Source organism: Pleurodeles waltl, chromosome 8, assembly GCF_031143425.1.
Source record: "Pleurodeles waltl isolate 20211129_DDA chromosome 8, aPleWal1.hap1.20221129, whole genome shotgun sequence".
Taxonomy (NCBI): Eukaryota; Metazoa; Chordata; class Amphibia; order Caudata; family Salamandridae; genus Pleurodeles; species Pleurodeles waltl.
This window is the reverse complement of record NC_090447.1, coordinates 109,900,322-109,917,506: the sequence shown is the minus strand read 5'-3', so window position 1 is coordinate 109,917,506 and position 17,185 is coordinate 109,900,322. Positions and strand designations below refer to the sequence as shown.

Sequence of the window (17,185 nt, the reverse complement as noted above, 5' to 3'; positions counted from 1 at the left end):
GCTGCGAGAGACAGTCTAGAAAAGGTAATATTGGCTGCTATAGCTGACGAACAAGCCAATATGATATCGTGAACAGCAAAAGGTGAATCAGTATTAGTCATGACGAATAGACACCAGTGCCAACCAAATGCCCATAAGTCAACATTCTTGAAAAGAGAAAGACTGTGTTTCCGATGTGGATTTTAATTTCCACATGAGAATAAATGTCCAGCCATTGGACACAAGTGTTAATGGTGCGGAAATGAGACTGACTTTATATTTATTTGTAAAGCAAAGAGAAAAACACGTGTGTCACGGCAGTTGGAGAAGATGGATGCCAGAATGTTCCAGAAGCAGTCTCGCCACACCCGCAAAGACAAAACATTACCTCAACAAGTTAAAACTAAATGAAGTTGATTGCCATCAAGTTCATTTTGCACTGGTTCCTTGACGCCACCGTCGAGTGACAGTGAAGAGGCTGAATGTGCGATGATCATAGATAAAAGGGAACAATATGCACAAGTGGGCCTTGCCACTTGCATGGAAGACAAAAGAAGGGCAGAAACAAGTAAACTGAGGAAGCAAAAGAACTCATATGGACATTGCCCCAAAATCAAACTGAAAGTCAATGGTTGCCTGGTAACTTTTGTAATGGATAGTGGTGCATTGATTAACATCATGCCAGTTAAACAATGTCACAGTCTATTGCATGTACCATGACTCAAAGCATCAAGTACGAAGGTGTACACCTAGGCTGCTTCCAAACCATTGCGGAGTCACGGATCATTCATAGCGGTCCTGCAGAATAAGAAGGCGTCTAACTGGCCCCAATTCATGTTCTTCAAAGTACTCCATCTAGTGCATGCCACCTTAGCTTTACAATTGCTGTTGACATGGGGCTGATATCCGTCAATTACAAATGAAATACACAACTTGAAATTGTGGGTCAGTCCCATAACTGTTTTGTGGTCTAGGAAGGCTCAAAACGATGAAGGTGCAACTTCCCATCAATGAAGACATCAGGCCTATAGCACAGCGACACCGCAGGATAGCATTTCACCTACAAGAAGTGTAACAGAAGGAGCTAGAAGCTTTGCTGAAACATTACATTATTGAGTGTCCTTGTGGTCCCACACCATGGGTGTCGCCTATCGGGGTAGTGCCAGAAACAGACAGTAAAGGTGCAGTGCTCACCTAAGTGTATATGCGCCAAGTCAACAAAGCAATCGAGAGAGAGAGAGACATCTAGGTCTGCACATTGCAGATATGATCACGCATTTGAATGGAGCCGAAGTTTTTCCCAACATTACCTGAGCAAGGGCTACCATCAGCTTGAACTGGAAGAGAACTGCAGGTACATAGCAAATTATTTGACTCATGTTGGTAGACTTAAATACAAAAGATTAAGCTCTGGAGTGCCCTTTACTGCAGAAATATTCCAAGATGTTATCTGTAGGATTATTCAGCCTGTGACAAGTGACTTCTATTACAATGATGATATACTGGTGTTTGGTGCAACACAGAAGGAGCACGATAAAGCCCTCAAACAAGTGTGTCAATTACATACAGGTGCAGGCCTCACTTTAAATGCTGAAAAGTGTGAATTTCACAAAACAAAGCTCACGTTCTTTGGACATGTATTTTCACATGGATGCATGACTACTAATCCTGACAAAGTATGGACACTATTAGCCACCAGTTCTCCACAATATGTCACCATGGTACAGTCTTTCCTGGACATGGCCAGCTATTGCTTGAGGTACATTTGTCAGAGTGAGTGCTCCTTTGCATGACCTGACAAAATAAAATGTCTTGTTCCAAATGCTGAACGTAGCAGCAGTTTCAAAAATATAAATCATGCAATTGAAAATGAGACTGAGATGGATTACTTTGATCCTAAATTGCACACTGAGATGTCTGTTGATGTGAGCCCGGTGGGCCTGGGAGCAATCCATGCTCAAAATAGTGGACATCCCTTGGCAACACATTGTGGCATACGTCAGGTGAAGTTTGCCTGACACAGAATGCACCTATTCCCAGTCGAAAAAGGAGAGTCTGGCGGTGGTATGGGCCTGTAAAAATTTTCATGTGTTTGTGTACAGAAATCTTTTCAGAATTGTCACTGACCACCAGGCGTTACTCACCATTTTCAGAAATCTGAAAGCCCAGATGCCCCCTTGCATCGAAAGGTGGTGGTTGCATCTACAAAAGTTCAACTCTACAACTGTGCACAAGCCAGGCAAGAATCAAAAACCTGGGATTATTTCTCACGAGCTCCCCAACAGCGGCACAGTTTAATTTCAAAAACTGCAGAAGAGTGCATCAACTTCATTGTGAAGTGCACCATGCCTGTAGCTCTATCCATTGAGCAGATCATTGCCTCTACCAATGTGAATAAGGACATGTGTGCCCATTAAGACATTATTGCAGCCCAGTCCTGGATACAGAGCATTCGACCTGTATGTGACGATGTGGAATTTCAAAAATATTGCAATGTCCAAGATGAACTGTCTGTCACTAAAGAAGGGATTCTGCTATGAGGATCCCGGATTGTCATACCTACGAGTTTGAGACAGCAAGTTATTGAACTCGCCCTGGAGGCCATCGTGGCATTATGACTACCAAGAGGGGATTCAGGGATCGCATGTGGTTCCCTCACTTGGATGAGAAAGTAGAGAGGGAACAAAAGTAGTGTCATTTATGCAACTTCCTGTCCCTCAAGAGGACCTAGCATCCCCTGACAATGTCCGATCTCTCTGTGCATCCGTGGGAAAGAATTACTGTTAATTTATTTGAACCTCTGGCCAATGGACATCACCTTTTGGTGATCTTTGATGAACATTCTCAGTTTCATCTGGTAGAAGAGGTCATCCACAACCCACCACAAAGTCATTGAGTTTCTGGATAACATCTTTGCAGTGTGGGGCGTACCTGACATTCTCAAGCCTGACAATGGTCTACCATTCAACAGCAAGGAATTCAAGAAGTTTCTAGCTGGTCTTAACATCACATTTCAGAAAGGCACACCTTTGTGGCCTCAGGCCAACAGTGTGTGGGAACAATTTATGGAGACCCTGAAACAGGCAATTCCACGTACACTGATGGAGGGACTTGATCTGAGTCAGGCATTATGCCAAGCCCTCCTGTGCTTATCGGTCAACCTCTCATTCCACAACAAGCATGAGTCTTGCCACTCTGATGTATGGGAAAGCCATGAAAACCGAAGTATCACATTAGATCCTTGAGTGAACCTTACATGACGATGTGGTTTGTGCCCCTGACACTGCTTGAAAGCATCAGGTAAAGACATATGCTGATCGACATTGCCAAAGACTGTGTACAAATACTTTACACATTGCCCCTGAGATAAGCCTAACTGCTTGAGCCAAGCTACCAAGGGGGTGAGCAGGGGTTATTTTAGCGCTGTGACTCCCTTAACCTGACTAGAGCTAGGGTCCTACTTGGACAGGGTGCAAACCACTGCCAACTAGAGACCCCATTTGTAGCATGGCCCTAGTTCCTACGTGCCCACCTGCCATTTTTGCACCAGCTTAACATTAGTGCCGTGGGACTATTTCAGCTTGTCCAATTATATTTGGGCAATGCTTGTTAGAATGCACAAAAAACGCACGTCACCTTCAGCCACAATGACATTAAAATCCACAGACTCGGATGGGTGGGGGGCAGAGATGGCTCTGACGGGATTCGAACTTGTGACCTGCAAGTTACGCAGGTATATTTACTCACTTAAAAGACTGAGGACGCCTATGAACAAACACGCTCCAGGTCAGAAAGAGTTAGGCAACAGGTTGGCACCAGCAGGTGGCATAACCGTTCTTGTCCCCTAACCTCAAGCTCTGGTCCGTCATCGGGGAGGGAGGTTGGCCTCAGAGCGCCTCCCACCGCTCGCTTCTCCAGGAAGCCTCGTGTGTAATCCGACCCAGCGACCACAGTCCTGTCACTGGCGGCGGGCAGCGACGTGCCAGCCACAACTGTGCCCTGCTCCAGACCACCGGGGCACGAGAGGAGGAGGGGGGCATGGCTCCGGCACGGCCCCACTGCCAGTGAGGTGATGCTGCGCTCCAGGGACGGAGGCGTGGAAAGGGGACTGCCGGAGCACACCTGAAACCGTAAGAAAACTTTCCTGTCACCTTTTTTCCCTCGGGAACGGTCTATAGGTGCAGATTTCTCTCACCTATGGATTCTTCTTGTAATCCGCGCAATTATTCAATTTGAAATTAAAACAGCTTTATTTATGCACGTGAGAAAAGTTGTTTCTACATATACATATATATGTCAGTCCATGTTTCTATATAGCGCTTAGTCTGTTTCCAAGCTCACCCAGTTTTAAGGAGTCAAATAACTTTAGGGAAAGGAAATTTGCCGGGATTCTGAATTGTGTCAATTGTTTGTTATGGAGCCGAGTGGTTCCGCCGTTGGAATGGTCACCCTAACTACATGTTAGCAGTTCACCCTAACTACATGACTGACACCTGTGAGTCGCATTGGTTCATTTCTCAAAGGATGTGATTGAAAAGTGAAAGTCACGTGGTTCATAGAGTCCCGTATCCAGGTACTTGGCACGCGGTTGCCACCGGGTACAAAGTTCTAAGCCTCCTCCATGCCACCTCTCAAATGAGAAATAGAAAGAGGATGGCACAAGGAGGTAATCTTTTGCGGCAGGATTCTCAAGCCGCACCCCTTTGAACCCCGAAAGTAGGAAACAAGTCACTGAAAGGCAGAAGTGGTGTAATGGCTACATGGGGCCCGGGGAACTGTGCCCGAATCCTGGCTCAACAGCTTGTGATTCTGGGCAAATCACTTAATCCCCATGTGTGTAAAAAAAGCAAAAAATGCGCCCGATAGCCCGGTCCTGATGTAGAGCGCTTCGATGGCATTGGGCTAGGTGAGTGCTGTAAAAAGATGGAGATCTAATTAGCATACACGCAGTGCTTTAAATGGAAAAATAGAAGTGCAGGTACTCTGTACTAGAGTACCTGCTTGTTTCTGAGAAGTGCCAGTACTCTCCAATTAAAAGTATTACGATTTTCTTGAGATATGCCGGTACTCTCCCTCTCAAAATAAAAAAGTGCCGGTACTCAGTACCGGAGAGTACCGGCCCATTTAAAGCACTGCATACACGATAATATCCCGTCATTAATGGAAGGTCTGGCACAACCATATCCTAACCTCCACTGCCGTCGGAGCTGAGGTCCAAACTGTAGTGCCATCAAATAGGCATGACCGGTCAGTGCAGAGCAATGCATGTTTGAGGCAGTACACAAGGAGACGCTTTAAAATAATGCATGCATATAGTCAATAGCGCCTGCGACGGAACAAAGCCCACATGAATGCCACGTTTGTTTTAAGGTGCCCGGCTCTCCTGATAACCTTTATTTTTGGAAGTCAACAGATTAATAGCAGTAATGACATATCAGGTGCAGTGCACTTGTATGTAGCACATTATGGGGATAGTGCTATGGGATATAGGTGCTATTTACTTATTCAGAAGTTTTTGATCTTGTTGTGTTTTTTTATTAGTGCCTTGAAGCTTCCGCTTGGCTGCGCGAATGCTCTGCAAAAAAACGAATGTCACATATAGAAATGTGAAAAGGGCTTTCAGAACTTATTTTAACTTTTGTAAATCCAATATATATTACGTTAACCCTATACGTTAAGGGTTAGTTTTCCCATGACTTAAAAACACATGATGTTAAAACTGAGGAGAGATTAGCTTTATGTTAAATTGAAAAGAGACTGTTCCTCCAGTGTGTAAAACAAATGTTTTGTCTGTAATGTGGTAATGCGTGCTGTAAAGTGAAATATCCCGCCTTGTGTGTGTCTGAGTCCCCGCAGCATCCTTAGGGTCCGCTACTTGCTCTAACCAGGCCTTTAGAACTCAGACTTATTGTAGTACAGGGGGCCGGAAGTGCCCTGCCCTGGACCACTGCCTCAGCTCCCCCCTGACCCCCCCCCCCCGCTGCCCCCAGTGGGTACTGGCTGGGCCTGGGGGCTCCTGCGATGTCTTATTGGTGGGACCAAGAGCCCTTATAACCAGGTGCCCATGAGCCCTTTCCACGTCTGAATTCATATTAGAGAAGCAAAAAAAAAAAAAAAAAAGATTAATTTTCGAGGAAAAATTCACAATATTATGATTGCCAATAGTATTTGCAAATATGGAAATTTCACCATACTCTCTTTGCAGATAAACACCCCAAACCCATTCGTTTGTGGTGTTCATGTAGAGGATTAGTATTAGCTTTTCTAGATTCCATGGCAACATTCCCCATGGATAAAAAGTTCAAATAAACAAATACAAATTTTCAAAAGATTTTGCTTTGCACAATTTGCACAGGTAATTCTGCATGCTTTATTTTTTACTATGCATATCGGTGGTCCTGGAATACTTCGACTAACATTGTATTCCATAAATACTCCTGGAAGTTTTTGTGAATTTGTAAAAAGTTGAAAATTTGTATGTAGGAGTGATCTCGCGCAAACACATTTCTGACTACCCCCCCACCCCACCTTTCAGAGTCAGATTGTGACTCAAAAACGTTATATCTGAAGCTCTTTTGCTTGAGGGTCTCTTCTGTTTTGGGTCAGTTATTCTCCACTTCTCAGTTTTTAAGCCTTTGATTATATTTTATGAATTTGAGTCTTTTTAGGTCTGGCTTTGAGAACAGCTAAAGAGAAGCCATATTGTCAGTGACAGCTAGGATGAAATGTAAAGACCTTGGGCTCAAAATACCTGTGCCCCATACTGCTATGGAGTGCTGCAGCTGCACTTGACTGTGCCCGCACCCCACTGGTTAGCATCCCGTGACCCCACAATTACACTGCGTTGCTGCACTCTAGAACCAGTTTTTAGGGGGACTCACATTGGGCCACGTTAGGACCTAGAAAAAATGTTTTTTGACTTGCCTATATCTTTGGCACTGTTTGAATCGTCCCCAAAAATTATCTCTAGAATCTTTTTGTGCACGGATAGGTTCAGGGTGATCCGTCAAGTGGGGGCAGAGAAAATGGGGGGTAGAAAAAGTGCTTCTCCCACGTCAGTTCCCATAGACTCTTTAGACACGTCTGCAGCCCGAACCACTGGACGGAATTACACCAAATTTGGCAGAAAGGCAGCTTTTGGTCCTCAGATTAGTCTTTTTTTATGTGGTATACATCTTTTCAGTTGTTTAGGAGAAATTAAAGCGAATCCAAATTTGTATATCTAGGGTTGTGACAAATTCGCTAATACTGATGATCTCATGCAGCGATCTGATCGGCTGCCAAAATTCAACTAGGAAGCCATTTTGAGACTCCACTTCAGCATAGTCTAAAAATAAAATGAAAAAAAGAAAAGTGGTCTGGGTACTGTTACCCTACTTTTCTTGCATTGGTGCAAAGGTCCCCCGCAGGGCTAAAAAGCATTTTTTTAATTCATGGCAAAAACCATGAATATTCACACATATAAGCCCCCAGGTGGGCCAAATCCAGAGGGTATTTATAAAATCTAAGAGGGGGAAACAGTGGCCCCCTCCAAGGGCCTATGAAAGCCCTGGTGACCACCACCTTGCCGGGGGAAGATAACTATAATATCTGGGGAGGGCCACATGGCCCCCTGCTCCCTGGAGATCTCCACCTCCCCGGTGCAAATCCTTGTAAGAATATGCAGGGGGCCCGCACGGTCACCCCATGCCCCAGGGACAGCCACCTCCTTGTAGCATTTAACTATTAGGTTTATGGGGAGCCATGCAGCCCCCCCACAGCACCAGGGACCACCACCTTCCTGGAGCAATGAATATTTTGTAGGGGGCCTTCCCCCAAGGACCGTCACCTCCCAAGGGTAAGTCCTTGTAAAACTATGCAGAGGGTCTTGCTGAAAGCCGAGTTTTCATCTCTTTATCTGCACGATAATATTTAAAGCAGTCCCTGCTTGTGGGAGCAAGGCCGGCTCCTGCAGGATGCGCAGAGCTGGCTAGGATCACATGAGCCTTGAGGCCACCCGGCGGTCCTGTCACTTTGTCTCTGTCTCTCTCGCTCAGTTCCATCCAAATAGGGGAAGGTTGGGTGGTTGTAAGGAGTTTAGCAACTCAAAAGGATGAAGGATGGAGTACTGAAACTTTTCAAACACTCACCCCCAGTTACAGATCTGGGTTTAATCCATCATTCGTTTACTCACCATGCCACCCAGTTTGGACCCAGCGATATGTAAATCAGTCTTGACCAGTTCCCCATGGGAACAGTCCAGCCCGAACTGCCAGGCTAGGTCATCCCTCGACCGGAAGCATCCTGGGACCGATTTCGGGGTATCACCCCTCATCAGCCGGGCTAGCTTGAATCCAGTAGCATAGGGAGCACAGGACCTACGTCTGGGCATACCTTCCCCACTGAGGGTGATTTTAGCAACACAAAAGGATGATGGACAGAGTGATAAAACTTTTCAAACACTCACCCCCAGTCACAGATCTGGGTTTAATCCATCATTCCTTTGCTCACCATGCCACCCCAGCTTTGACCCAGCCATGTGCAAATCAGTCTTGACCATGTTCCCCATGGGAACAGTCCAGCCCGAACTGCTAGGCCAGGTCCTCCCTGGACCGGAAACAAGCATCCTCCAGGGCTGAGTAATTAATAAAGGGAAGGGGTGCATGGCCCCCTCCCTGAGACTAATTAGGACCAGGGACCCCATCCTCCAGGGTCAAAATGTAAATAAATGGGAAAGGGGATGCACAACGCCCTTCAGGCCTTTTTAGACCTTGGGGACCCAATTCCCTGGGCTTGTACCTTTTTTAAAAACAGAGGGGGGGAGGAGCGGCTGCTGCCAGGAAGGGCTGGTAGGGCAACACACGGAGCAGGGGGCGTACAGGGGGGCAGTAATTAAAAAAAACACTTAACTGCCGCCTCTGTCTCTCCTGCCATCTCGGTTCTTGTCTTTCTTCCCTCCCCAACCAATCCAGATGCTTTCTCTCATGCTGTTACACAGCATGAGAGAAGTGTGGGGATTGGCCTGAGTGGGCTGAAATTCCGCGCAGGCGCACTCCCCAAGCCATCTCAGGCCCTGGGGTCCCTGCCCCGGGGACAAATCTTCTCAAATGTTTCTAAAAACAAAATTCAACCTCAGCTCCTTCCTGGAAAATCTATGGGTGATCTGCCAGGTACACCAAATTTGGCAGAAAAGTGATCTTTACCCACAAAGTGAGCTTTTTGTAACACTTATTTTGGTTCTCTCTCAAGGTGTATGTAGGGTGAGGAAGGACAATATTACGTGTATGCATGTGTGTATGCATGTATCTGTCTTGTGTAAATGCGTGGGTGTTTCAGCTTTATCTGTACTAATGCAGCAAGACACACAAGACGAAGATGAATAGCAAATTCACCTTTCCAGGCCATGAACAATCAGTGTTGTCGAAACTTTGGAATTAAGCACTATTCACCCTGATACGTTCATCATTTTAACTACTGATGCAGTGTTTTTGTTCTCTTTTTCTGAACAGCGTTTTTTGTTCACTTTGATCAAAAACATACTGAAACCGATTCACAAAGCAGTGCATGAACCTAAATTTAACTAAAGTGTGCAAAACTGCCCTCTGTTCAAAGCCACACCCTGATTTGTAGAATTATGATCTGTAGACATTTGCATTCATAAATAGAAAAAACTGTATATACGGTATTTTTTCGATAGGCAACTTTTTGGTTAACTGAGAGAAGCTAGGTGTTTCAGCTGGAGGAGTAGGAGGTATGATTTGAAAGTCATCGAACACCCATAAAGTCAGAAAGGTGTTGTTACTCACACACACATTCCTAATTCACTTGGACTCTTAGGGGCTTATTATGATTTCAGCGGTCGGAAAAGCCTGTCCGCCGAAGTTCCGATGGGTAGGGTGCACCAGTGTGGCTGCCTCCCCGCTGGGCCCACTACGAGTTTCCCCCTGGGTCAGTGGGCGGAAACTGTATTTCCGCCCGCTGGCCCAGCGGGAAACGGCCTCATAATAGAGCCAGCAGCAATGCTGTAATGCGCAGATTGCAGCAGCCCCCATTGCAATGTTCACTGACTGCAACGCAGGCAGTAAACATTGTGATGGGGCTGGCCAGGGAGGCCCCTGCACTGTCCATGCTATGTGCATGGGCAGTGCCCTCTGGGGCACCCAGCACCCCATCTCTGCCAACCTTTTCATGGCGGGGTTACTGTCATGAAATCGCTGGTGGAGAAGGGGGTCGCAACCCCCAGGGCAGCGCTGCTTGCAGCCCTACCCTGGTGGATTAGGACCGCCAGCACTGCCCGACAGTCGTGTTGATGAAATCTGGCAGTGCTGGCGGTCGTAATATGGCACTCAGACTGCTGCATTGGTGGCGGTCTGACCGCCACCGCGACCTAGGCTGTCATTAGACTGCCAGGGTCGTAATGAGGCCCTTAACTTTCTCACCTCCACTTAGGGCTCAATTTGCAAGCGTATTTCCACAGGTGAGCTGAATGTAGGCACACAATTTATTTTCAAGTGTAAAAATAAGTGTGGTGTTCACAAAAAGTGTGATCACATCTAATAATACATAATGATCATATAGGAGAGCAAATGTTAACTTTTCTGAGTATTCACAACTATTTGCAAGCACAATTACACTCTGGGTATGATAACAGGTATTACTGTCAAGGGCAGCAGTGAATCTCCACCAAAAGTGAAATTGTAAAATAAACCACCAGATTCTTGCTCTGTTGCTGCTGGGGGATGGGCAGGAATTATTCAGGGTGCCTCCATCAATGATACAACAGACGCAGCGGCACCACCCACAGACACCCTGGTGCAGCTGCACCTGCTGCACTATTAAAGCAGAACACCTGTACTCCAGGAGTTCCTATTGGAGCCCCTGTACTCCAGTAGCTGTGAGGGAGGGTCAGTGATTGTGAAAGTGTGAGTGTGGGCAAGTGCGCTTGTGTGTGAGAAGCAGTGAGTGTGAGTGTGTAGGTACATTTGTCACCCAAGGCTAATTTTGAAAACAATGGGGTGAACCTGTGGCATATATTAACCCACACCACTTTCAGGGATCGCCAGCTGCCACTGGCATAAGGGTACACCTATTACATTTCTGCTTGTTTAACTTTATAGGTATGACAGCTATGACAGTCACTATATCGCAGGAGCAGTCCCAGAAGTATCTTTAATTTAAATAAATACAGAAATCTAATCCAAATACAGGGGTAACCCGACTGGAATATATTTCTCATTTATTCTTCTGAATTAGGCTGTAAATTCCAACAAAGTCTTGCTTATGTTCATAAACTGGTTGTTAAAATCACCCACACACTTCCAGATTTTGTGGAGATGAAAATAAGGAATTTCCCCACACCGTGAAATATGAAAACTATAGGTTACCTTGCCCTAACCTGACTTTGAACCAGAAGGCGCTCCGCCAGTGGAACATATGTTGGATTTAAGGGCCACATGTAGCAAACTCCGAGATTGCGACTCGGAAATTGCGAGTCTGTCCGACTCGCAATTTCCGAGTCGCAATCTCGGATGCAGAACGGTTTCTCAGACACCTTCTGCGACTCGCTATGGGGTCGCAAAGACCCACCTCATCAATATTAATGAGGTGGGTCGCATTTTGCGACCCCATAGCCAGTCCCTGCACTCACAGGGGTGGTGGCCTGCTGAAGTCAGCAGACCTCCATGTCTGTGACTGCTTTTTAAAGAAATCAGTTTTTTTTTTCATTTTGCAGCCCGTTTTCATTAAAGGAAAACGAGTTGCAAAATGAAAAAAATACCGAAACCATTTGGTTTCGTTTTTTCAGTGTAGGCAGTGGTCCGTAGGACCACTGCCTGCTCTGAAAAAACATTCTGGGCAACATTTACAAAGGGGAAGGGGTCCCATGGCGACCCCTTCCTTTTTGCGAATGAGTTACCACCAGTGTGACACTGGTGGTAACTGCGAGTTGCTTTGCGACTGCATTCGCGGTCACAAAGCAATTCTGAATTGCGATGCGAGTCGCAAATAGGAAGGGAACACCCCTTGCTATTTGCGAGTTGCATTCACAAATTGCGAGTCGGTACCGACTCGCAATTTGTGAATGTGCATCACGTTAGGCCGTTTGCATGTGCGCAGAAATCTGGGATTTTCCTAAATTTTAGTTCACACTCAGTTGTTTTTTTTTTTTGTTGCAAATTCTTAAAATCAGTATCTGTGGAAATCGAAGATGTATATCCCTGAGATACGGTGTAACTATTTTGTGAAGCGACCACCAGCTTATCCGGCATTGTCCAAATGTTTTGTGCTTGGGCTCTTCAAGCTCCTGTTTAACCAAAGCCAAAGAAAATGGTGTGGTAAGAAAATATCTGAAACTAAACAGATTTTAATATATCCCGATAGTCACATTAGCTGATTTTTTCACCCACCATAAATTTCCGCGGCTAAGAACAACATGCCAGCCAGAATAGCTAATCTGCGAACTAGTTCAAAACTGCCTGAGAACAAAAGGGCGACCACTCACCCTGAACTCTACAAAGCACACCGAGCACCTCGCAGCGTTGCCAGTGACGTCCCATTCACGCAGAACATGGTACCCAGGATGGCTTCCGGTCGTCCATGGTCATGAAAGGTCAGGATTTAAAAAGCGAACGCGTACCTAAGGCGACAAGGGTGCACTGTGCAATACACAAGGGCTGCGAGGTCACCCGGGCCAGTTCTTTTGTTTTTAAGGACTCAGAGGGGGTTATGCTTAAATATGGAAACTCTGAAACGTCCCAAAAAGCTACAATAATTGAAATCACCTTCACCTACTTTTCCATTGTATCGATTTCGAATTATTCCGCAGCAATCCGAACTCTCGTTCCAATTCCCCTTCAAATTGATCCAGTGTATCCGATTGCAACATTTTGTAAGTAATTTCATTGATTACAAATTGATTTGTAGCCCCAGTGTGCTGCGGATCTCCCAGGTCCTCCATCGGGGGGAGGGTGGACATTATCCAGTGACTGTGACATCTTTATTCAAAACAGGTGGGCAAGCAATGATTTATTTTCTACTAAGTCTAACACTGCATATGCTTCCCACAATCCTTTTCATTCTACAAACTCTAAGGGCCTCAGTACGAGGCTGGCGGTCTTGAAACCGACATCCTCGCGGTGGCGGTCAGGACCGCTGCTGCTGTGGCAGTCCAACTTCCACATTAAGACCCTGGCGGTCAGACCACCGGGTTCTGCCGTCTCCACCCGGGATCAGTGATCCTGACAGGTTGCCAGTGGGTGGAGGTCACAATCAGCCATGGCTGCTCTGCATGTAGCGCCGCCCTGCTGATTACGACCTCGTTCTGCACCAGCCTTTTCATGGCTGTTTTACCACCATGAAAAGGCAGTGAGGTAGCCAGTGAACTGGTAACCTCTCCATCAGAAGACTGGTGGACAGGTCTTTCCGTCCGCTGAACTCCTAATCACTCCCGAAGTCCAGACAGCTTTCCCATCTTCTGCCATGACTCCTTCGGCGATTGCTTCAACTTTTGCCATACATGGCCCTTCTCTACATCCCGCTCAACAAAGTCTTAAAAACATTTGTTTTAGAGAGAAGTCTGAAGTCTTCTCCTTCTGGGACTTGATGTAAACGCTCTCTCTCATTATGTATGCTTCAGTTTTAAATATCTGCCTTGTTCTTCCTCAAGCTCAGTTTAACCCCCTCATCTTCGTCCTCCACGCCCCAGACCTAAACGGTAAGGTGACTCTGCCTCCAACAGGGGTATATACCACACCCTGGGTTAAAGAACCTGTCTGCATGAATACTTTTTCTCTTTCTATGAACAGTAAGAATAGGTCCCCCTTCCACCCGTCAAATTTGATTGGAGGTGCAGAACGGGAGAGAGGAAGGGAAGGGTTGTGGTCTGGGGCAAGGAGGACTATGACTGAGGGTAATGAAGATTACCAGTAAGTAATAGTGTTGTTACCCATGAAGTAAAGACCATGCTAAAAATACCTCAATAAACATTAGTAAATAAATAATTAGATATGTAACATTAAGGGTTATAGCAACTTTCAAAAGCTTCGGTCACTTCACTATTAGCTTATCAAAGTGAGCCCTTCTCACTTAAGTAGTAACTCTGTGTATATGAATGTCAAACTAAAGGTACATTTCTAACACCACTACATATTTTACTTCCCCACATTCTATACCACAAAATCCTACATTCAAGGGATTTAGAGCAATTCTGCAATTGGACTTGGAGCTCATAAGACACTGAACTCTAGGATAAATGAACAGAAAGTGTTTCAGGTTTTTGAAGCTGTTGCATCTACGTTGCATGTCACCTTTAGACAGTGGCCCACAACATGCTACAGCTCAGAGAAAGAATAGGCCTTCATTTACCCGTATGAAAGGTACTACAGTTGAAGTAATGCTACTGTGAAAAACCCAAAAGGTCTAGACATCTTCTACAGGTGACATTCGATCCCAAACAATAATACAGAGCTGATGATATAAGATGTTCTTTGAAAAATACCATTGAGTACTACAATCAGTCTTAGTCCATGGCAAAGGGGTCAAGTGTTCTAGGTAATATTGTGAACTCCTGTGTTTACGACAGACTTTGGATCCTAAATAAGTCCAAACTGATGTTCCTGGATGCCAGTGGGACAGTGACATTTCTCTGTGTTCAGTTTAACAGGCTACTGTGGCACTGTTACCCAGTGTCCTCAAAGCAGTTAGTGTGGCAAGCACTTGGAGGTCACACTGGTCTCAAATCAATGGAGTGGGACTGGAGTCCAGTTAGTGGATTAAGTGGTCTCAAGTCAACACTGGTATGGAGCGAGTATCCACAAATGTGTTTTCTGAGACTGGGGTTCCAAACCTCAGGGCCCATTTCTCAAAGCAAACATTTGAAATAAAGATTTTCAGGTAGATGGGTACACAATTCACATGAAATGGCCTAGCCAGGATTGGCTGTGGGACCAAAATTTGCAAATACTTTTTAATGTAAGTTCGGCTCATGAGGTTTGTGACTCTTTTAAAGTTTGCTTAGTTGGAGCTTCTAATACTATTTGTTTGAATCTTGCTAAATATAGTTTTATATTCTTTATGTAATAATCGCAAGAACTTAGGATGGAATCTGTGGTGATTAACTTTTAAGGGGCCTATTCACAAAGCTAAATTTACAAATGAGTGCATCTACATGTGTAAATTTACTATTACACTATGTAGGAAATGTACTACTTTTGGTCATTCACCATTTCCAAGTGTACATTTACTGGAAAGTGTAGACCTATATGTTTTCATCTCCAAAACAGGGGATTTGAGCCTAATTTACGAGTGTAAAGTTACAAGGGGCAAAAATGACCCAAAACAGTATTATATCAAGCCTGTACTAACTTCAGCGCCACACATGGTCTTCCAGGAGTACTGTGCCACCCACCCATAGAAAATAATGAAGATAGGGACTTAAAATAGAACACTATTGCAAATAATGCTACAATAAATTAATGTATTTCAACTGTTTAAAAATATATAAATTTAATTTAATATTAAAACATTATATATAAATAAAAAATAATGTTTAATGATTATATATTTTAATACCTTTTTAAATTTAATAATACATGTACAATTATCTAAAAAAAAAGAAAGCATATTAATTCTACACATATTCTTTTGTCATTTTAAATACATAAATACTGTAAATACAAATATTTTACTTTAGAAGTGATTTTAAAAATAAGTATTTAAGAAATAATTTTAATTTAATATATTTAAATGGATTCAATATGTATTGAGAATTGTTTCTGCTTGTTTCTTCCCCATCTGTCTCTTAAACTAGGCCTCTGTGTACGCTCTTTTAATCTGGATTTATGATCTTCCATTGTTATTAATATAGTACATTCCTTATATGTTCTCCCCTTCCCATCATTCTTGATGGTACGTTCCCACAGTTGGTAATGCTGCCTGCCTTAGAATGTTTAGTGACTAGGATTGTATTTTGTCAAGTGAGCCAGAGCGTGAGCAGGTGCCAAGTGAGCCAGAGACCCAGGTGTATTGTTGAAATCAAGCATAAAGTAGCAGTAATGGACGATCGCCAAAAGTGGAGTATGAACAGACTGGTCATCTATCTGGCCACCATCTAGAAACACAAACAGTGATACAAACACCAGTCCCAACAAAGGCGACTTGAACAAACAACGACCATAAGCAAAAGAGAAAAAATACCACCGGTGTGGCATAAAGATTATAGCATCGGTAAATGGTAGCAATGTATCTGTTGTGATTCTCATAATTGTTTGGGGAAAATGTTTACTCATACATTGTTTGAATCTCATAAATGTTTGGGCAAAATATTTTGCTCATAACTTGTATGGGGAAGATGTATTATAATATCATTCTTTTAATCTCGATTTATGGTCTTCCATTATTAATAATATAGTATATTCCTTATATGTTCTTCCCTCCCTAATGCTCTTGATGGTACATTCCCACAGTTGGTAATGCTGCCTGCCGTAGAATGTTTAGTGACTAGGATTCTATTCTATCAAGTGAGACAAAGAGTTAAAGTAATGATGGAAAGGGGTGACGTGCAATAAAGGATGAATCTTCAGAACCCAGATACTTGTCTTCATTATAATATGCATCATGGGCCCCATTCCTTTTCATACTTTCTGGTGCAACTTTGTATTTCATAGATCACCTTTTCTGCCATCATGCACCAGTCCATGTTTCTGTTGCAGGTCTCCATTGTGATTGGTGCTCATTCCCTCACCATCTTGCTATGTATCTTCTGGCTATCATCATGGCTGGATAACAAAGGATACATGTGTATTTCAATATGGTTGTGTGTCTCCATAGATCTACAAGTGCCAGTTCTCCGGCAAGTCAAAGTCTAGTTCTATTTTCTCTGCATCTGTTTCCTCACCTCATCCCAAAAGATATGGATTTGGGGGCAGTCCTATATGCTCCACAGAAAGGTGCCTCTTTGGTGGCAATGTCTGAGGCAGCTGTTGACCTTAATCACACCAAATGTAGCCAATTGGTCTGGGTGTAATATGTATGATGCAGAATTTTGAATTGGACTAATCTGAAACCTGTCCTCACAGCCAATTGTCTTGAGTACCTGCATGCCTTGTCTCAATTGGTTTTATCTATTGGTCCTATATCTCCTTCCCAATTAGTTTGTGAGTGGTGATTATGTGTTATCAATAAGGGTTATGTATGACAGGGATCTGGCATGTCTGTGGTGGGTAAAGAGTAG

At 44.3% G+C, this 17,185-nt stretch overlaps 1 protein-coding gene across 1 annotated transcript in view; it reads left to right on the top strand.

Annotated features, from left to right (window-relative positions):
- The first annotated feature begins 3,879 nt into the window (after positions 1–3,879).
- Positions 3,880–17,185, top strand: part of P2RY2 (purinergic receptor P2Y2) — a 192,226-nt gene continuing 178,920 nt past the window's right edge. Inside the window, exon 1 of the mRNA XM_069203848.1 lies at positions 3,880–4,109. The gene's annotated coding sequence lies outside the window, so the exon portion shown is untranslated. The remainder of the gene's footprint in view (positions 4,110–17,185) is intronic.